Source organism: Typopeltis vanoorti, chromosome 18 (genome assembly GCF_054136105.1).
Source record: "Typopeltis vanoorti isolate ZY-2024b chromosome 18, IOZ_Tvanoo_1.0, whole genome shotgun sequence".
NCBI lineage: Eukaryota > Metazoa > Arthropoda > Arachnida > Uropygi > Thelyphonidae > Typopeltis > Typopeltis vanoorti.
In genome coordinates this window covers 40,883,312-40,904,123 of record NC_143566.1, presented here as the reverse complement: position 1 = coordinate 40,904,123, position 20,812 = coordinate 40,883,312, and the positions used below count along the sequence as shown (strand labels likewise).

General features: G+C 35.2%; 1 protein-coding gene across 3 annotated transcripts in view; it reads left to right on the top strand.

Moving 5' to 3' along the window:
• Positions 1–20,812, top strand: part of LOC150096611 (breast cancer anti-estrogen resistance protein 1-like) — a 216,716-nt gene that overhangs the window by 100,124 nt on the left and 95,780 nt on the right. The gene's annotated exons all lie outside the window — the stretch shown is intronic.

Below are 20,812 nucleotides of genomic sequence, written 5' to 3'. Positions count from 1 at the left end.
ATTTTAAAGCCACTTCCAAAACTAAGGTTTATTTTATTTTTTTACCAATAGGCAAGAGATTATTACTGGAGAGATTATTATTACTTTTTTTTACATATTTCTTTAGATGTATTATATACAATTATTAATAAGTATTAACTATACAGTATAATAAGTGTATTAAGTATACACTATAATAAGTATCAAGTATTACTGTATAATAAGTATTATATATAATTTGATTAAACCTGCACGTGCTTACAGCATACTGACAAAGGCAATGCAAGTCCTTTCTTAAAATCACATTGTTCTTATTGTTCTTTTGAATTTGGGACTATTGCTTGCAATAATGACTGTATGCTATAGAGACTATAATGATACTTGACACAGTTTAAGATCCAAGGCCGCGAAGAGTACAAGGAAAGCTTGATTTCCGGATATGACTCAGATACCTGGTGATTGTATTCAAACCAGACGTCTTTCTACAATGCACTCCTGACATTGCAATAATCAGAAATGAATAATTATTTTTGAAAAGTATTGCTACATATTTAAATTATTGAAATTAGATATTAGAATATATTAAATTATCACACCATATAGTGAGTTTTTTGTGACTCCCACCAGCGCAAGGCTTGGAAACCTATACCTTAGCATTAGTGCTGTGAATGAACTAAGAGAACCCTTCTCTGTAACCCAAACGTGGAACTTTTTTTTTTTTCCAAGCCACCTCAAGGCTTCAATAAGCAGGATCTCACTCCGAGCGATGAAATTCAAATCTAATTATATCATTTCCCTTCCTTTATTTTTTCTCCTCCTGGTTTCACCGGTGGTCTGCAATTTGATAGTAGTAGTAATATACGAGAAACGTGGCGAAATAAATGTTATAAGCACAGTAAACGGCAAATCCGTGGCACGCTAGATAATACTGCTGACATACTGTTGAAAAGCGTTAGCTAAAAAAAAAAGGCTCATAATTAAACGAAATTCAGAAATAACGTTTCGCCGTATAATTTACATAACATAGAAAGAGGTAGGGAAGGAAGGTAAACAATCTCGAGCTTCCAGTCGACCTCTTTTTTTTTTCTTTTTTTTTATTCGTAATTGTTATTATTTTGTGAAGAAAACTTAGTGAATTTGGCCAAATGCACTAAGTCTGTGAATGTCTGTGAAACTACTAACTACAACGAACCACAGCCACCATCACCTACACTAACGCCATCTACTAGTATTTTCACAGACATTCACAGACTTAGTGCATTTGGCCAAATTCACTAAGTTTTCTTCACAAAATAATAACAATTACGAATAAAACAAAAAAAAAAAGAGGTCGACTGGAAGCTCGAGATTGTTTACCTTCCTTCCCTATCTCTTTCTATGTTATGTAAATTATACGGCGAAACGTTATTTCTGAATTTCGTTTAATTATGAGCCTTTTTTTTTTTTAGCTAACGCTTTTCAACAGTATGTCAGCAGTATTATCTAGCGTGCCACGGATTTGCCGTTTACTGTGCTTATAACATTTATTTCGCCATTATGAAATAAATGTTATAAGCACAGTAAAGTTGTAGAGTAGGTTCCCTCCCTCGATGAGTCTTTGGACTCCCTGGAGGTGTCATAATAATAATAATAATAATAATAATAATAATAAATATATTTAATATCCATGTTGCGATGGCAAGAGTTCTGCTTACTTATACTACTGCAGCAAAGATACGAGGATATGTATATCATCAGTAAATTCTTAGGAAATACACACGTATCATAAGTCCCGCTAATAAATAAAACAGAATTCGAATCTGATTTTTTGAAACGTCATTTTAAAAAAAAAAATTTTAATTTAATTTTTTTTTTTCATTAGCAGAATGCATATATTATTTCTTAACGCCTTTAGCAATAAACTTTCTGATCAATCAGTCGCTAGAATAAAATCTCATTAGATACAAGTTAACCAAAAAAAAAAAAAAAGACCCATTGCTATTGAATAACACGGGTAGAGAAATGTGTTTAATTGCGAAAGCTAGCATAATTCTAAAATTCCCTATTGTGGAAAAAAAATGTATATTCGTTCATTCATCAGTGGTTCTAACAAGCACTTAAGTGTCCACGACCTTCTAACTATTCTTGGACTTTACAACCATTAATCAAGGATAAGGTGATTAGCACTATGCCTCCCAGGATGTCCTATGTCTGTAGTGTTCACGGGGAAGGTTTGCCTGTTATGTGGGACGAAAAACCCGAGTTTCCGGATGAAAAAAAAAACCCTACCTCCGTAGGAGACCGGCTAACTCACTTTTCGTCGAAAAAGACCAGATAAAGGTTCCTCACGTCACGGACTGAGCAACGGAGGCTTCATATATAGGACGTCACTAACAGTTTCTTTTTAAGTTATCTATAATATTACTTAATTTACAAGCATCTGTCATTATACATTTTCAGACACTTTTTTTTTTCTTAATGGCAATCCTGATTGTTGTAAACTTATATCGTTCTCATGATGGGCAAGCAAAAGGTTCCATTATTTCATTTTATTGAAACAAGATGGGTCTTACATCTTGTTTCAATGAGGTGTAAGACAATGAAAATCATTTACTGTCTAAAACATTGGTTGCCAAACTGTGCACCGCGGAGCCCAGGGGCGCCCCGAAATATTCCAATATTTTCACTGAAATCTTATTGAGCTGTCCTGCGACAATATACTGAAGACAAAATGTGGCAGCTTGGAACTGACTGACTTTTGGATATCAGTGAAAGATGAATATCCGCTGCTAAGTGGTCAAAAATCATGAATCACGATGAGATTTACCATTATTCTTTGACTTCCACAGTCATCCAGAAGCCAGTATGTTTGCTAACCGCCTCCTTAATCCAACGACACGATTCCTGGTATGACCCAGCAATTGCTAAGTGGTAAAGCTCAGAAAATCTTAATTCCATTTGCGACGTCATATTTGTGAGAAGCTGGATTTTCGGCGGTCGCTGTGATAAAAAGCAAATATCGTCCGAAAATCAACGTGGAACAGGAAACAGGTGGCTGGGTCCAGTTTGATTCCAAGATTTGAGAAGATGTTCAGTGAATAACAAACTCATCCGTCCCACTAATTACGATTTATTTATTCAATGATTTGATTATTCAAAATATGTACTTATTTAATACTTTTTACATAAATTGTTTGTGAATTTGAAATACGTGTTTCATTATTTTTTAACTTAATCAACCTAATCGCACCGATTGCGCACTTCAACTGTTAGGTAGGTCTATGTTCTGACTTTGGGCGCCGTGGAAAAATCCTGATACACTAAGGGCGCCGTGAAAAGAAAAATTTTGGGAACCACTGGTCTAAAAGAGATGGAGATGATTCACAAACATCCATGCTATAACGATTCTCACTTCTCAGTTTCAAATCGATGTACAATATAATGAAAGAGTGAAAGAGTGCCCCATACATTTTACCATTCTTGAAAACGAGATTATTTCGCATCCTGGCACAGTTCTTTGGACACTCATCGGATGTGCTCAATGATTTTTATTTTCTCTTCAGTTTTTTCACTAAAGGATACAATCGATTTCTTGTTCGGATTCCTACTTCAAGTGATTTGAAAGCATGGTCGGCCAATGAATAACATTTAGTTCATAATATGTATTAAGCAGATTAATACTCATTTTTTATTTGAAGAATTCCTGTCTCGTTTTGGGCTAGCATGATTGAAATACACATGAATAAATTTCTATTCACTTGAAATTCACGTTTCATTAAATTTCCATTTAATTATCACTTTTATATAATGATCTATTATATTTATTAATGCCATTAATGTTTAAAATTGTCTATTGTGTTTGAGTGTAAAATTAACTTATGACATTTAAAATGGCAATACAAAGATACGGATACTATTTTAGATCATGGTATTATTTTTCATAAGCAACAGTTTAGGCATTTAAGAACTTGCAACAAGGTTATGAATATACGTGAGTTGCATTTATAAAGTGGTAGAATCATCTACACTTAGATAATCTCATAAAGCAAGTAATCTTGTAACATATGTAAGGGCATTAGCGCTACGTATTAAAATTTTCACTAAGATCTCATTATTGATTAAATATGTATGCTCACTTGAGTGCATGTCTGCTTTTCGTGTAATGCTTTTCCGAGTTCTGGCATGTCTGTCTTCATCTTTTATGCACACGCCTCTAAACATACTGCAGTACAAGGCACATCACGTAGGCTGTTACTCGGCTCTTTTAGCATCGGCATTGAATTCGAGAAGGAAGAGAATACAACCCCCTAATGCAAGGGTGAGTCACGAGTCTTAAATATTGGAACGATACAGAAACTTTTCTAAGATGTTATTTGTTTTTTCTATTACATTTTGGTATGGACTAGGGATTTCTGGGAAAAAAAATCAAATTAACAATTGTAACACATTTAAATTGTAAAAGTGAAAAAGAATGATTTTTTTTGTATTATTTTAAGTTTTATGTTTCTGTTACAATGTGATTTCAGATGTTCACCGCACAGACCAACCGTGTTTCAGCAAAAAAAAAAAAAACGGCACGGAATTCAGGGGTTCAGTTTAAGAAAAAAAAAAGTGGCACACCTGTAATATGAATTTATTGTAATAAATTCATATGATAGGTTTACAATCTTTCATGGGTGGAATTCACATAAAAGAACTGTACCATAAACTAGAACGGTCTGCGCTTGCAGTGCGTGTCCTAATATCTCCAACATATAGTTTTCCGCAAAAAAATACCGAAATCCTGTATAAAAATAAGTTTATTATAGAAAGACTAAGGAAAGCTATAAAGCTCATTACTGCATGGTTCTAATCTGAACAGGTTATAAATTCAGATTGTGATTAGACTGTGTTGCTCTTCTGCAATTCACAGTTCCCTATTGCATTGTTAATCCTCTGGCATATATGCTTCTACTATGATTTGCCTTTCAATAATGAAAATTTTATGAATAAAAGAAACATTTTATGGAGATATCCCATTTTATAAATAACTATTTTAGAAATGGATCAGGACTATTTTAGAAAAGGTATAGTTATCGATGCACTATCAGTAAACTCTTGTGTGTTAACAAATCTCCACAGATTGTAATGCCTGGCCTGTGTTGTCACTTCGATCGTTATGACCATGCATTAAAAAAAAAAAAAAAGAGAGAGAGAGAGAGAGAGATGCTGAATTCCAGCTCCTTGCTATCGTGAACTTGTCGAAAATTTTCTACACAGAATCACGAAGACATGAGGTGGATCCGTATATTTATTTCGCTGTTAAACAGTGTTCTTAAGCCAGAGTTCTTTTGATGGTATAGGGTATAATAGCTAACTTCATATGGCTTGATCCACCGAATAGCATCATATTCCAGCGAAATTTCCAAATAAGTATAACTCTTTGAAACTGTAACTGTCTATGGTGTATAAATGCATTCACGACGTGACCAGTATCGAGATGACCAAGGAAAATTGAAGAAAACAGTTTGCACATCTACTATGAAGGTTATGAAGCAATCGGTAGTATCTGATTAAAATAATTCTGGTCCTAAATTGGCAAACCTTTATGATCGATCGTTATGACCATGCATTAAAAAAGAAAATACGATGTGGCAAGTTTATGTAATAATGTAAAATTAATGAATTCTCTCCCATAAGTTTTAAACTCATTAAAAACAGCCAAAAAATAATACCCCTATGTAAAGATTAATACTTTCGTGCAAAGTTTTTATTTATTTTACTATTATACTGACTCCGTTTTCTCACTTTATATATACATATATCAATAAAAGTTTGGTTTTCACACGTAACTTACATATTTTATATTTATTTTATAAGGAGAAGATTGTTATGTTAGTGTGTTTTCGTTTTATGGGTATTTTTGGGCTACGTTATGCAAGGTGCTTTTGTCTTTTGTACAATAAATCCAGACTCAGTGCAATACTGTACACTCAATGTTTGGAAAATAAGCAGTTTTTTTTTGTGTTGTTGTTGTTGTTGTTTTTTAATTGCACGTTTAAACCTCTCAAAAGTTTCATTATTAAGTATTGACAATGAATTTTAGTCAAGTTGCAAAAGGACTCGGCAATAAAAGTCGCTCATTGGATACTATTAAATGTGACTAGACGAAAGTCAAAGTAAACAGGTCCTGTATTATGTTTTGGAGAGGCGAAATTTCTTATGATAAACGAGATGGAGATTCACACTGCAATATTTGCCATCATGATGACTGTGCGGATTATGAATAGTAAACAGGAAACAGAAACAGTCACCAAGAAAACACAACTGCATCCATGACCCAACACATGTAGATGAGGTAATACACAAACAATAAAAAAAAAAAACTCAATTATAATTTGGCATTGATAATTATCAATGCAAAATTAACTATCTGACAGTATCGCACCTTCAGTTTCTGTGTTACTGACAAGACCCGATAATTAAGTAATATCAAAATATAAGGTTCGTTTTCTAGGCCTCTGATGACTTTATTTCTGCACAAATAAAGGACTTTATAAAGCAATCACACAGTACTATTAGTAAACAAATATTTTTACAGTTTTGCCAAACAGCTGCTGTTGTCGAAGTCATATATTAAAAATAAATAAATAAAAATCCAGTTTTGACATATTAAAGAAGAAAATAACTAGGCATTTAAGTTTTTAAATTATTTTTAATTAAAAAACTTAAATATCTTGTTATTGCCATGAAACTTTATGAACCCAAAGTACTGCAGGTGAAATAAATTATTTTATTATTTCTTTTCTTTCTTTTTCCCCTTCTTTTTTTTCTTTTACATAGACTGAAAATCCTGCTGTAGAAACCAAATATGGAACTCTTTCAAGCTATATCATCAGACCTCCAGTATTAGCTGGACGGCGGTCTCTTACCAGGCGATGAAATTTATCTACCAAACTAATGATGTTCACCAACATCCATGTCCACAACGGGATTCGAGTACACAGCCTTTTGAATTGGAGGGCAGATACGCTATCCACTTCCCAGGCCGGCCATCTTGCCTGCTATTCCATTAAACAGTTGATAAATAAATGTTTTCTTTCTTTCTTTTTCCCTTCCTCTTTTACAATCTTCTAAAATTGCTGAATATGACTGCTTTATAATTCAGTTATAATATTGATTTTATTCTTATTTCAAAATCTGTTGGTTCGGTATGATAAGTTACGATAATGGAAACATATTTATCCTGGAATTTGAAAGGCAAAACTTCTTAGTCACGTCCTGTTATTATTGCTATGTAACAGAGGAGGGAAAGTTCTGTGATACATTGTGATGGGGTGGAAGCAGGAATACAAAGATCTTGACATAATTCAAAGATGACAATTTAATATTCCCATGGACTGCTTATTCAATTTAATATTTCCATGGATTTGCATGTAAAGAAGTGACTCATTACTTTCAACTTCTATTGAAATTAATGAATATTCCAGTCACTCTGACGCATCATACATTTTTGTTATGATGTGTTAACCCAAAATTTATGTTTCGTATGGATATAATTATATCCAGGTGATAATGTTATAGTGTGCAGGGCCCTAACGTGTAGTTTGCTAGGCTATGCATAAATCCGGCCCTGTATGTACAGTTTTAAAATTACGTTTCATTAATTTATTAACTGTATTACCTCATGTTAGTTTGCCTATTTGTTATAAAAATAAATAAGCTATATAAAAATTCCTATTGAAAATATTAAAGAAATAATTATAAAAATAGGCATATAATACAAAAAGATCATCATTATTTATATTGCGACCATCGCGAAAGATGTCGTTGGTCACGTGAGAACGCTAATTCTTCTCGTAACTGAAAATAAATGCTTGTTCTCGGAAATTAGATTCTAGAAGGTTACCAGCTACAGTCATTTAGTTTGTGTTTTTATACGCGCCATTCTCTGTTGTGCACGTTCTATAATAAAAACCTGCTGTACAACCACCTTGCATTCGTGATAAACATAGTCACTATATCAAAAGTTATCTATACGAAATACATACATACATGCACGCATGTGTTTCAAGATTTGATGACAGTCATTACGAGCAGGTGGCTGCTACCTTGTCCATAGAACACACACGTAAGTGAGCACAGGTTAGATAGCTTTGCAAAAGTTGCATACGGTACAGTCATTCTGTACGCAAGAAAGTAGCGTGTTCTTTTTTTTTTTTTTTTTGATAGCGTAACGTTTTAGTTTCTTATTACTGTTCAGAAATAACTTGAATGCGCAGTGTAGTAGACAGTATCATAAATTATTCTGCATATAAGAAAAATATTTTGCCATTTTTAGAAGCGTGTTATTAGGAGTGTCGAAACGTATATTTTCATTCCAAGTTGAGCAGAGCAACGTATGTGAAGCGTAAAGCATTGCTAGTCCGTTATAACCCTGCCTACTCGTTAGTGCAACGTTTCGTAACACTGACAACAGTTATTTCCATATACACTTGTGAATGGATCGCTCATTCGTCCTTCCTCACTCAAAACTTCGTAAGAGCTCTGCTTAAAATGCATCTCTGGATTATCAGCCATTTTGAACTTGAGACGCTCTCGTATCCTAGATAGAAACCAGCAATGACGTCGCTGCTGGCGACCAGTTTTAAACAAATTGAAACGTTATTTTGAAAAATATTGGAAGCTTACTTTTTGAAAATGATTCTCGTTATAAATATTTTAATGGATTATAATCGTATTCTGTAAAAATTGTCATTCAAACTGTGCGCGCGCCGAAGTATATTTATTCATTTTCAATGTTTTTCATATGTAGGTAAAATCGTGTTTTTGCATGTTTCGTAAGAACAGGTGGCGCTTTGTCTACCTATCAGAACAACTTCGCACGTGAGGATAGTTTTCAATTTTGTATGATGAATCAAACTTCTCAACGACTATCACATAATCCTCTCCCTGAGCAAAAATTAATAACTTTTGATATAACAATAAAAATACAGTACTTATGTATTTTAACGTACTTTAACACTTTTTTTTGCTAAAGACAAATTTTGACATGAACAAATAAGCATTTTATATCAATAAATCTTTAATAAACAATGCAAAATTCGAACAACAACAAAAAAAAAAAGCGGGAGGGGGGGGGGGAAGAACGCTGGCCGTTTTCTATGCAGGACTACCAGATATCCCGTTTCAACATTATCTAAGTTCCAAAACTTTTTTTTTTTATGTATTAAAAAAAAACAGTTATACAATTTTCGGTTTATACTTGTTGATATGAGCGTTTTCTAGCATAACTAACACGGAATAGAGAACGGTTTCGACATCATAATCGGGACTGGTTAGTTGGTTTGTATTTATTATTATTATTATTATTTCGGGCGACTCCAGGAGTCCTTAGACTCATCGAGGGAGACCCTAAACATCATGTCCACACAACTATGCGATTACATTCTCACAGTATCTATCATACCTTGTCTTGAACTCGTTCACCGTCATAGCACCCACAATAGACTCTGGCAGCTTATTCCACTCATTTACCACTCTAAAAGTAAAGAACCCAGCTCTAACACCCCTGCTAAGCACACTCTTGCCCAGCTTCCATAGGTGTCCCCTAGTTCTCCCACCACTAGTCCTGATCTCAAAAATATCCTCTGAATTAATCCTATAGAATCCCTTTAGCAATTTGAATGTCTCAATCATATCTCCCCTCCTCCGCCTATCAACTAGTTTCTGCAACCCACAAATCTTCAACCTGTTCTCAAATGGTTCATTCCATAGACCTGTTATCATCTTAGTCACTCGCCTCTGGATCCTCTCCACCTCCTCCCCATCAAGAAGGAACCGAGGTGACCAAATCTGGGCACAGTAGTCGAGATGAGGTCTTATCAAGGCTCGGTACAGAGGTACAATAACTTGCTTGTCTCTGCTCGTCAAGGTATTTTTCAACAACCAAGTGAGTTGATGAGCTGATTTAGCTACTTTCGCAATGTGCCTCCTAAACTTCATCTCCCTATCCACCAACACTCCCAAGTCCCTGGCCTCATCAATCTCTTGGAGTACAGTTCCACCAATGTGGTATACTGCTGCTAATCTTTTCACCCCAAAATGCATAACCTTACATTTTGTCACATTAAATTGACATCCATTCTCCTTAGCCCAGAACTCCAATCTATCTAAGTCATCCTGCAAGACTTTGACATCTTCTGCATTCACTATTGCCCTACCCAACTTTGCATCATCAGCGAACAAATGAATTGTTCCACTTAGATCCTTCCCTATATTGTTAATGAACAGATTAAACAGCAGTGGTCCAAAATCAGAACCCTGCGGCACACCACTAGTCACAGGCCGTCTTTTGGACTCTACTCCTGAATAAACTACTCTTTGATATCTCTCCATCAACCAACCACCTATCCACCTCACCAACCTTATATCCATTCCCATATGTTGTAGTTTACGGATTAGTATTCCATGTGGTATCCTGTCAAACGCCTTTTCCAGGTCCAGCAGTATCACTGTAAACCCATTTCCCTTATCCAGTTCAGCCGTCACCTTGTTATAAAACTTGAGCAAGTTACTGAAGCATGATCTACCCTTCACAAAGCCATGCTGTCCCCTGTACAGTATCTCGTTTTCATCAGTCCATTCCTGTATTTTTCCCTTGACTACTTTCTCTAAGACCTTGACAACGACTCCTGATATGCTGATCGGTCGGTAATTTGTAACCGTAGTCTTGGATCCTGCTTTATGCAGTGAAACTATTTTCCCCTCTTTCCACACCTTCGGGACTAAGCCAGACCTGAGACTCAGATTAAACAACATGGTCAAGGGCACTGATAATTCTTTAGCCGCTTCACGCAAGACCCGTGCCGGTATACCATCCAATCCCACAGATGTATTCACATTAAGGTTCTGTAATAGACTATTCACCTCCACTTCATTCATCACAATTCCCGTATAAACTAATGGTTCCTTCATTTTTTGCAATGTCACCACTTGGATGATATACTTTTGCAAAGTGCGCGCTAGTAACTCCACTATATCGACTGGTTCAATGAACTCTTTACCATCGTCATTCCTTAAAATCATTTTGCCATGTACAGTTTTTTTCTTGCTTGCAGCATATTGAAAGAACTGTTTGGGATTCTCTTTTGCTTGCATAGCTAGTTTCCTTTCATAATTGGCTTTTGCTGTTTTTACCACACTCGTTACCCTTCTGGCCTGCACTTTATACCGTTCGTGTGCCTGCAGGTCACCCCTTTCTTTAAATTCCCTCCATAGTTGTTTCTTTTTTTGCAGCTCAAGCTTAATGGTGTTATTCATCCATTTAACCCCTACTTGTTTCACTATTCGGACCCTAGGTATACAATCAGCCATAACCTCCTGTAAATGCTCCTTGACCACTTCCCATGCTCTATCGATGTCCAGCCCTTGCAGTTGTACATGCCATGGCGCTGATCCAAGCAATCTCCTAAGCTTGTCATACTTGCCAGCACGGTAATTCCATATATACCCTGTCTTAATCGAAAATTCCACACCTTTAGCCACCTCCCAGGTCAAGACCTTATGATCACTCTCACCAATAGGTGGCAACATGGTCATATTCATTACAGTCAAATTCTCAGATGCTATTACCAGGTCAAGCACTCTCACACCCCTAGTATTTTCAATTACATGCTGTCTCAGATAGTTATCCCTTAATAATTGAATAAAATTCTTTTCCTTCCTCACATGTGTCCTCTCCTCCTTCCAATCAATGTTACCATAGTTGAAATCCCCCATAATAATTACCTTTCTTCCACTCATTTCATCAATTTCCCTATGCATACTATCTCCACCATCTATCCATCACCTGGTCTATAGCAGCACCCAACTGTATATTTTATTATGCCAGTCTCAATCTCACACCAAATAGCCTCAAATGAGCTCCTTTCACTATCCTGCGATACAACTTCAATTTTCCTTGGCTGCAGTTCATCAGCTATCATCAATAATACCCCTCCCCCATTATATTCTCTCTCTGTCCCTCCTAAACATACTATAACCTATACATTCTATCCCACTAACTATATCTTCTTCGGTCAGCCATGTTTCACTAATGCCAATAACCTGTGGCCAGGAAGAGCCAATCAAGGCCAAAAATTCTTCCTTCTTGTTCCTAATACTCCTGGTATTAGTATACATGAAATGCAGTGATCCCTTAGTCCCACCCCTATATTGATACGTTATTCTAAATGACCCATTCCCATTTTTTGTTCTTAGTGCTGGCTCGGGTACATTATATACATTCTTACACTCATCTGTCTCACTGATGTCTGCATATCCACTTCTCCCCCTCCTTGGTAGTTCTAGTTTCCCTGGTTCTGCACATCCATTTTCACTTCATTTAGCAACACGCTTTCCAGTCTCCGCACACCAAGTCCATTCAAATGCAGGCCATCCATCTTGTATAAGTCCTTTCGCCCTTCAAACTCATTCCACACCACACCGTCTGCATAACCTACGCATAATGTCATTTGCAATTATGTTTATTTACGACCAAAGGCCAATGTATTTTGTCTGTAAATTGTATGTGTTCTTCTGGCCGGTTTGCCTGTTTTTGTGAGAGGTATCTACCAACTCGTACGAGACTGGCTAACTTACTTTCAGTTGAAAAGCCCTTATAAAGCCCTCCACAAATTGGGTAGTTTGCTACGTGCGGCCTACCGCAACAACAAGCATGATGTTCATTAAAACGACATGAGGATAAAGAATGGAATCGCAGATAATGAATTCTTGATTTACATATTACTTCTAGTATGCATATATTTTGACCAGTTTAAAAAGTTTATTTCCATTTAAAAAAATGCAAGTAAGTGGCCTCTATTATATATATATATGTAGAAAGTTTTTAAGTTTTTTAACTTGGGTATATTATGTATTCAAGATACCAAGTAATTTTATATAAACTTGGTTCTTAATCCTATCTCCCAAGTAAGCAAACAGACAAGAAAGTCAAGTTTGCGCCTGCGAGTAGTGCAAGTCCAAGGCAACTCGTGGTAAAGGTGGATAAGCTCTGATCACTTTCCTTAGTATTTTTCCCTTAATGTAAAGCACATCCCCTTGCAGAGATGTATGATGCTAAACATTAAAGGCAATGGTCACTACCCATACCGGTTTCGACCTTTATCGAGGTCTCTTCAGTGGGAGCCAGACCTGAAAATGCTAAGGATGAAGTAATGCAGAGCTCGTTATGTATTATACCAGTTGCCTTGGTCTTGCACTACTTGCAGGCGCAAACTTGACTTTCTTGTCTGTTTGCTTACTTGGGAAATAGGATTAAAAACCAAGTTTATATAAAATTACTTGGTATCGTGAATATATATATATATATATACGTTGCACATCACATCATGCGCGATGTTTTAATAGTCTGTGTAGTTCAATCGCATGTTCCGTTTTTCAGTTTTTAAGATATGGTCATCCTTTACTCGTGTGAACAGTTTAAGATTAGCTGCAGTATAAATTTGGAAATATAAGCACATTGAAGTTTCTTCTTCCTACATATTAAGTCTTTAAATTAAACTAATGATAACGTATATTAATTTCAATTTCTTAGTGAACCTGTGTTAGAGATGTACTAAGATTCTTAAAGAAAAGATGATGAATGATTAGTATATGTTTTGAAATGACAACCTTCCTTCTCTACACTGTGTCTAAAGCGTTTATGAAATAGTTGTTTATGTGTTAGAGAAAGTTTTTCCAAGGTTAATAGAAACACAGTGACATCAACAAATAGCTAATGACGTTGGTATATCTTTGATTTCATTATTTCTTATAAATATTTATGTTTTTCTTGGTTGGACTTTTGGAAGTAATGATTTGTTTATCAGTTATTTACAAAGTGGAAAGAGAGTTTTCTCAACTGCTAGTAATTTGCAATAACATTTAGTGTTTTCTTTATGCGTTGCTTGCTAAACTTCCTTTTTTTTTTTTTTTTTTCCCTTACACACCATTACTTGGCATATTTTGTATTGACGATTTCACAAAATTTTCTGCTGTTACTTCAAATCAGTGACGTTACTACAGAGAGAGAGAGAGATAATAAATTTAGTTTAATCCTTTATCCAAGTGTGAGCAAACAAAGTTTGCGCCTGAAAATATCTTCAGGACTGTAGCAAGGTGGTGCAACTGTTGGCAACTCGGAGCAAAGGTGGACCAAGATCTCATCACTCCTTGTCTTAGTATCTTCCACCATGCAAAGCACATGTCCTTGCGGACATGTATAATGCTATGCATTGAGGAAAGGGCCACTACCCAGACCGGTTTCGACCTTTATTGAGGTCTCGTCAGTGGGAGGTAGACCCAGAGGTGGTGACACTAAGGCAGAAGCAACAGAGAGGTCATCTTTACCTATATGAGTTGCCAACCGATCTACCACCTTATTATTAAATTACTCTGGATTTAGAGAAAGATGTTGGAAGTTTATTTTGCACTTGGTTAGGCTATAATAAATTTAGTTTAAGCCTTGCAACTTCCCTCTTTCCCCCGGTGATATGGTGGAAACCCTGCTACAAAATTATCATTAATAATAATGAAACGAAAAAGACGATATTTTATCGCACCGTACTACTGCAATTTCTGGAGTTTCCACTTTTATCCACCGCAAACTATAAAATAAAACCCGCTAACTCATTTTATTCCCCAAAAGGAAATAGCCGAGGTCGTTTAAACCAAACTTTTTTGAAGACTGATGGGCGGCCATTCTCCACCTTACCAGACACAGTTAGCTATCAACGATTTTAATAGGCATTGTTTCTTTTGAATTTTCTTTTTCTACGAACATTTCCTTGAGTTAACATCTCATTCAAGCATTTCATTCCATACGGAGGTAGGGTTTTTTCACCCTGAAACTCGGATTTTTCGTCACCCAGAACAGGCAAACCGGCTTTTGAACACACGCATCTACAGACATAGGACAACCGGAAGGTATAAGGCTAACCACCTAATCATCTACACGGTAGCGGTTAAATGTAGAAAAATCCTCGCCACCGCAAGGTAAAAAAAGATGGAAGGAATAAGAAAGAAAATAAGAATAAGCATGTTTTAATTGTGCTTTTTGCATTTAATACTTATTGTGGGGAGGTTAAAAAAATGCATGTGCCCAACTAGGACTAATTACAGATTGTTCATATACAAAACCGGAGATTATTATTCAGATACTATTCCTTTATACAGCTCACATTCCTACAGAAGAATCTGAAAGCTTAGCTTGGTATTTCGTTTTGCTTTTCTTTACCAATGTAAAGAAAAGCAAAACGAATTCAACAGAATACTTCTTTAAGTATTCTGTTGGTTGTTGAATTCCACATCGTCATTTTTTTTTTATTGTCATCTGCCCTGGAAAACCTATTTTTTGTTTGCAGGACTTACTTTTTTGTGGTATGCCTCTCTGCATTCTTTTTACATTTGGAATGTGAACAAAAATGCGCATCCAGGTACAACTTCCTGCTGATATATATTTTTAATAATGGTAATACAGTCACAAGTGTAGCTCCAGTGCCTGAACACCGTGTGGATCATTTTACAAGTTTATCTTTATTACTTACTCTTGAACAGAAGATCAGTGCACTCAGATCATTTTACAAGTTTATCTTTATTACTCTTGAACAGAAGATTATGCACTCAGTCCGGTCGTAGCAAACGCGGGCCACTAATTTAAGATAATTAGTTAATATATATATATATATATATATATATATATATATATATATATCAGCTCAAGTCAGCGGTTTCGTTACAATCATCTCGCAAAACATGCAAAAACGGTCATACGAGGGTGGTCTGAAAAGTTCTCGGCCTAACAATGAAAAAAGTGAATTTATAATTTCAAAATTATTTTTATTTTTCAACATAATCTCCCTTAAGACTAATACATTTATTCCAGCGATGCTCAAGCGCCATTATCCCGTCCCTGCAGTGGTTCTTAGTAATATCTGCAAAACATCCCTCTACAGCTGCAATCACCTCTTGATTCGAAGTAAAACGCTGACCAGCGAGGAAGCTTTAGTTTTGGAGAGAGAGAGACAGAAGTCAGAGGGAGCCAATTCTGGAGAATAGGGTGGATGTTCCAACAATTCATAGTGCAGATCCTTTAATTTTCCCATTGCCAAAACACCTTTGTGGGCAGGTGCATTGTCCTGATAAAAGATGATTTTTTTTCTTCTGCAAACCGGGTATTTTCTCACGAATTGTTTCGTCTACTGTGGTTGAAAGATGGGAATAATATTCCCCGGTTATTATTTAACCCTTTATCAAGATGATTAATAAACAAAATGCCTTTAGTATCCCAAAACACCGATGCCATGACTTTTCTTGCTAATGGAACCGACTTTGTCTTCTTTGGCGCTGAACAACCGGCTTCTGGCCACCGTTTTGAGTACTGTTTGAATTCTGGTGAATCCAAGTCTCATCCATAGTAATAAATCGACGCATAAAATCAGTTTTATTCTTGTTAAAACGCTCCAAGCACTGTTCAGAGATTTTCATGCGCGTGCGTTTTTGATCTGCTCTGAGCAAGCGCGGCACCCATCTTGCGCAAAGCTTTTTCATTTGCAATTCTTCATGCAAAATATATCCTACACGTTCTTTTAAATGCCTATTGTCTCAGCAGCACTTTGATTCACCGGTCATCCAATACCATATCGTGCACTTGATCAGTGATTTCTGGTGTCGTTATACTTTTTGGACGTCCTTCACGCGGATCATCTTCAAGGCTGGTACGGCCATGTTTAAACTCGGCAGTCCATTTCTTAATTGTCGAAAATGAAGGAGAAGAGTGCCCATAAACAATGAATTTCTTTTGGCGTTAAACCTTCGTTTACAAAGAATTTTATAACTGCACGATACTCAATTTTATCCATTTCAAGGGATACAGACAACACTTTTGTTTCAGACAGCTGTATAAAAAAACTACTTGATAGAATGACTTGCAATTTCACATGGATGCTTATGATCATTATTGGCCTCGTAATCCTAATGGCTTCGGTGTAATACAACTTATCCCGACTTGGTAAGCATATTTTTTTAACAACGAAATAATGCAAACCGATTTTTAATACCTTTACTGTACATTTTATTTATACATTTATATTTATTTTAATACATATTGTCTTAATTATAAAAATCTAAGTCAGATAGATTATATGCATAGTGCACACGTCGTATAGAGAGCCAAGGTGTCATTGAGATCGTCACCGTATAAAAATGATTCATTTCTGTTCACTGGAACTACTTTTTATCTACTTTTTATCTTGTCGGTATTAAGAAATAAAAATAAAAAAAATGTTCTATAATTTACCTTCGTTTTAGTGAACGCCACATTTTGTCTTTTGTTAGCCACAAAATGTACCGGTGAAAAGCTTAATGAAAATTAAGTCTAAATCGCTTTCGGATCTGATTGATCACCACAGTGATGGATTTTATTGATGCACTATTATGAATTTAAATGCTAGTCAACAAAAGTACATAATCACTTTATTCTAAGGAAGATCTAAACCTGATGTTTCTTGGTTGAATTATGAATAAATTGAAACAAATACGGGGCGCTATTCGCATGCAAACGTGGCCTTATGACGATTAAATGACAACTGTGCTCTTGTCCCCCCCCCCCAAAATATATTGTTTTAGAAACCTGTTTACTGCTTATGATAGGCCGGTTAATCCTATTTCTGGTGTCTGCCGTGATCGAAACTGCATGTGTGTTCTAGCCGATTTGTCTGTTTTTGAGATGAAAATCCCGAGTTTCCTATACAGGATAACTCGCCTTCAGTTGACAAGTTCTGATGAAGATTCTTCGCGTCCTAAACTGAATTCGAACATTGGTTTTTCCAAAGAGCATCCTCGATACTGACTGAGTTACGAAGGCTCTCCAAACATAAAATAAAATAAATGAATTTTTATTTATTTAATCTATTATTTTTAATGTAGTAAATAATAAGTTCGACTAAGATAAGATGAACGGTTTGGGTTAGTAAGAATTGCAGTTTAATTGCGTGCGGTAAGCCCGGAATTTACTTGGTATGCGTGATAATACACTATTATGAAATCAGTCCGTGTGAGACTGATTTTCATATCCTCAATCAAACTGCTTTATAAAAGTTTTTTCTCTCATGCTGAAGGTAGGATTCCACCCCAGGTCTTTCTTGCCGAAGGCGCTTGAGATAAACATGAAATAATTGTCTTCCTTATTCATAGAATACATTCATTAAAGACTTTTTTTTTTATTAGTGGAATTTTATTTTTAAGACTGAAGAAGTAGTACAAATGATAATATAATACAATATTGATGCAACACAAGTGTTACAGTAATACAAGTGCTGATAGAATATAGTAAAAATTAATACGACATCATTTATAAATATAATATAACACAATTACTGTTTATGTGGCGATATAGAGACAGATAGATTAAGGAAAAAGACATCGAATAATGAAAAGGAAATAGAAGGAATTGCACAATGTGTGTGTAACCGAGGACCATAGTCGTAGTCACTAGAACAGTATAAATGTAGGCGATACAGTCAACACTACAAAATGAAATAACTATATGTGAGAGTTCACGTAACATATAATATACTGTATAGTTAGTCATAATCTGTTAGAGTAATACTTAGACATGGTATATAACAGTTATAGTGATCTCTTATGATATACATTTAAAATAAGTCAACATTACTTAGACCCATGAGGTAGTCTTTCAATCTTTTTCTAAAAGCATATTCTTAAGTTACTAACGATTTCATTAGATAGTTTATTATAGCTGCTTGTTGCCAGGTGTTCAAAAGATTTATGAAAAATTCCTTTGTTTACCTTGGGAACTATTAGCAAGTTCGTAAACCATTCTACATCAGGGATCGGCGACCTGCATGCGGCCCAAACGTTCATTTTTGGCGACCCATAAAAGGTTGACCATACTTATATTCCACGTGGCCCGTATGCTAATTTTATTTTTATTTAATTCATTAATTCAATAATTCATTCTTATATTTATATTTATTATTATAAATATAAATAAGTATAAATATAAATTCATATTTATACTTATACTTGGTGATTTCGCCGTGCAACTTGGCGTAAGTCAACCGTGTCATCACGAGTAGCGATAACAAAAGCAACTTTATCTGACGACAACCGAGATTTTGGCGCAGTTTTGCAGTTGCGTTCCCTGGTCCATATTTTAATATTATTCAATAACATTAACTATTATTTTCAGAGGATATATATTTGTTAAAAATAATTTCAAAAATGGGTTCAAGAAAATGTTAAATTGCAGATGAAGGAAGAAGGTTTAATGCTGAATGGAACAGCAAGTACTTCTTTATTGAAAATTGGGATAATCCCCTTTGTCTAATTTGCATAAAAGTGTTGCTGTTATGAAAGAATATAATATTAGACGTCATTACTAGAATGTCGTACTTTATCCTGTAATCTCGAAATTTAAATATTTCTGTGTTTTTTAAGATTGATATTATAAAAATTGCTAACTTACGTATTTTTTTTCACTCACTATTTTCTCTTAATTAAACGCTTGTGGCCCGATGATTAAAAATAAAAGTTGAATGTGTCCCGCGAGTCTGAAAAGGTTGCCTACCCCTGGTCTACATCAGTGGTTCTTAACCAATTATATATTTGGTTTAATCCTTTATGCCAGTGTTTCTCAAAGTGTGGTACGCATACCCCCGGGGGCACGCGAAAGGTGGTTAGGGGGTACGTGGCAATTTTCGGCTATGCATAATTAAAAAAAAAAAAAAAACGGGATAAAACGGCACTAACTAATGAAATCACATCCCCTCTCCAACAGAAACTGCTGTATAGACCAAGCAAAACCATATGTTGCCGGTGGAGCATATGGTTTTGCTTGACACCACCCTCGTCGTTAACATGTTAAAACTAAGAAATATATAGTGAATGTGTTTCAAATATTATGGAATTCGGTTGAAGGGAATTAGCATTTTAACTCAACTGTTGAAATGCTAATTTGTCTTTGGTTCGCGCGATCTTTTGTTAATACCGCACCAATCATATGCAGTTCTTCGCTGCTTTACGTATCTCAAAAATTACTGGTAATTTTTGCTTGAAATAATGGGAAAGAAGATGACACAATTTGGGTAGATGACTTTGACGATGCACACAAAGAAACTGTTCTCGATGCCAAAAGTAATGATAGCGAGTAGGAGCTTCTTGGTAAGTTGCACCATTTTCAGTTTTTTTCTGAAAACTTTAGTTTCCGAAAATTCCCGCACGTATCTCGCAACACGATTTTTTAGTTTTAATTTTGAGTTAGGGTTATATTCGAGTTAGAGAAAAAAGTTAGAGTTATATCGATGCTGTTGGCACACTCTCCCTCGATGAGTCTTTGGACTCCTTTGAGATGTCACATAATAATAATAATATTCGATAAATACAGTATTTTTTTTTAGCTTTCAAATTCTTATGTATGGATCATTGGTTAAAGATTGGATTTATAAAACCCCCAAAAGAGAGCAATATAGCAAATACAAGTAGCTCTAAGCAACAAGAAAACGTTGATTGCATCTGGATCGAATGAAATTGATAAGAGTGTGTCGTCTAACATCTCTAGAGAACCAAAATTTAAAAATAAATCATATTTTTTGTTTACATGAACATGTACATTCAAATAAAATAGATATTTAATTTTAATTAATATTTTAAATTAATTCATTAATTTTAATTAATATTTTAAATTAATTCATTAATTTTAATTAATGAATTTATTTATTTTTAATTAATTAATGAATTTATTTTTTAATTAATCATTTAGGGGGTACTTGGTAATAATGAAAATTTAAGAAGGGGTACGCAGATATCTGAAGTT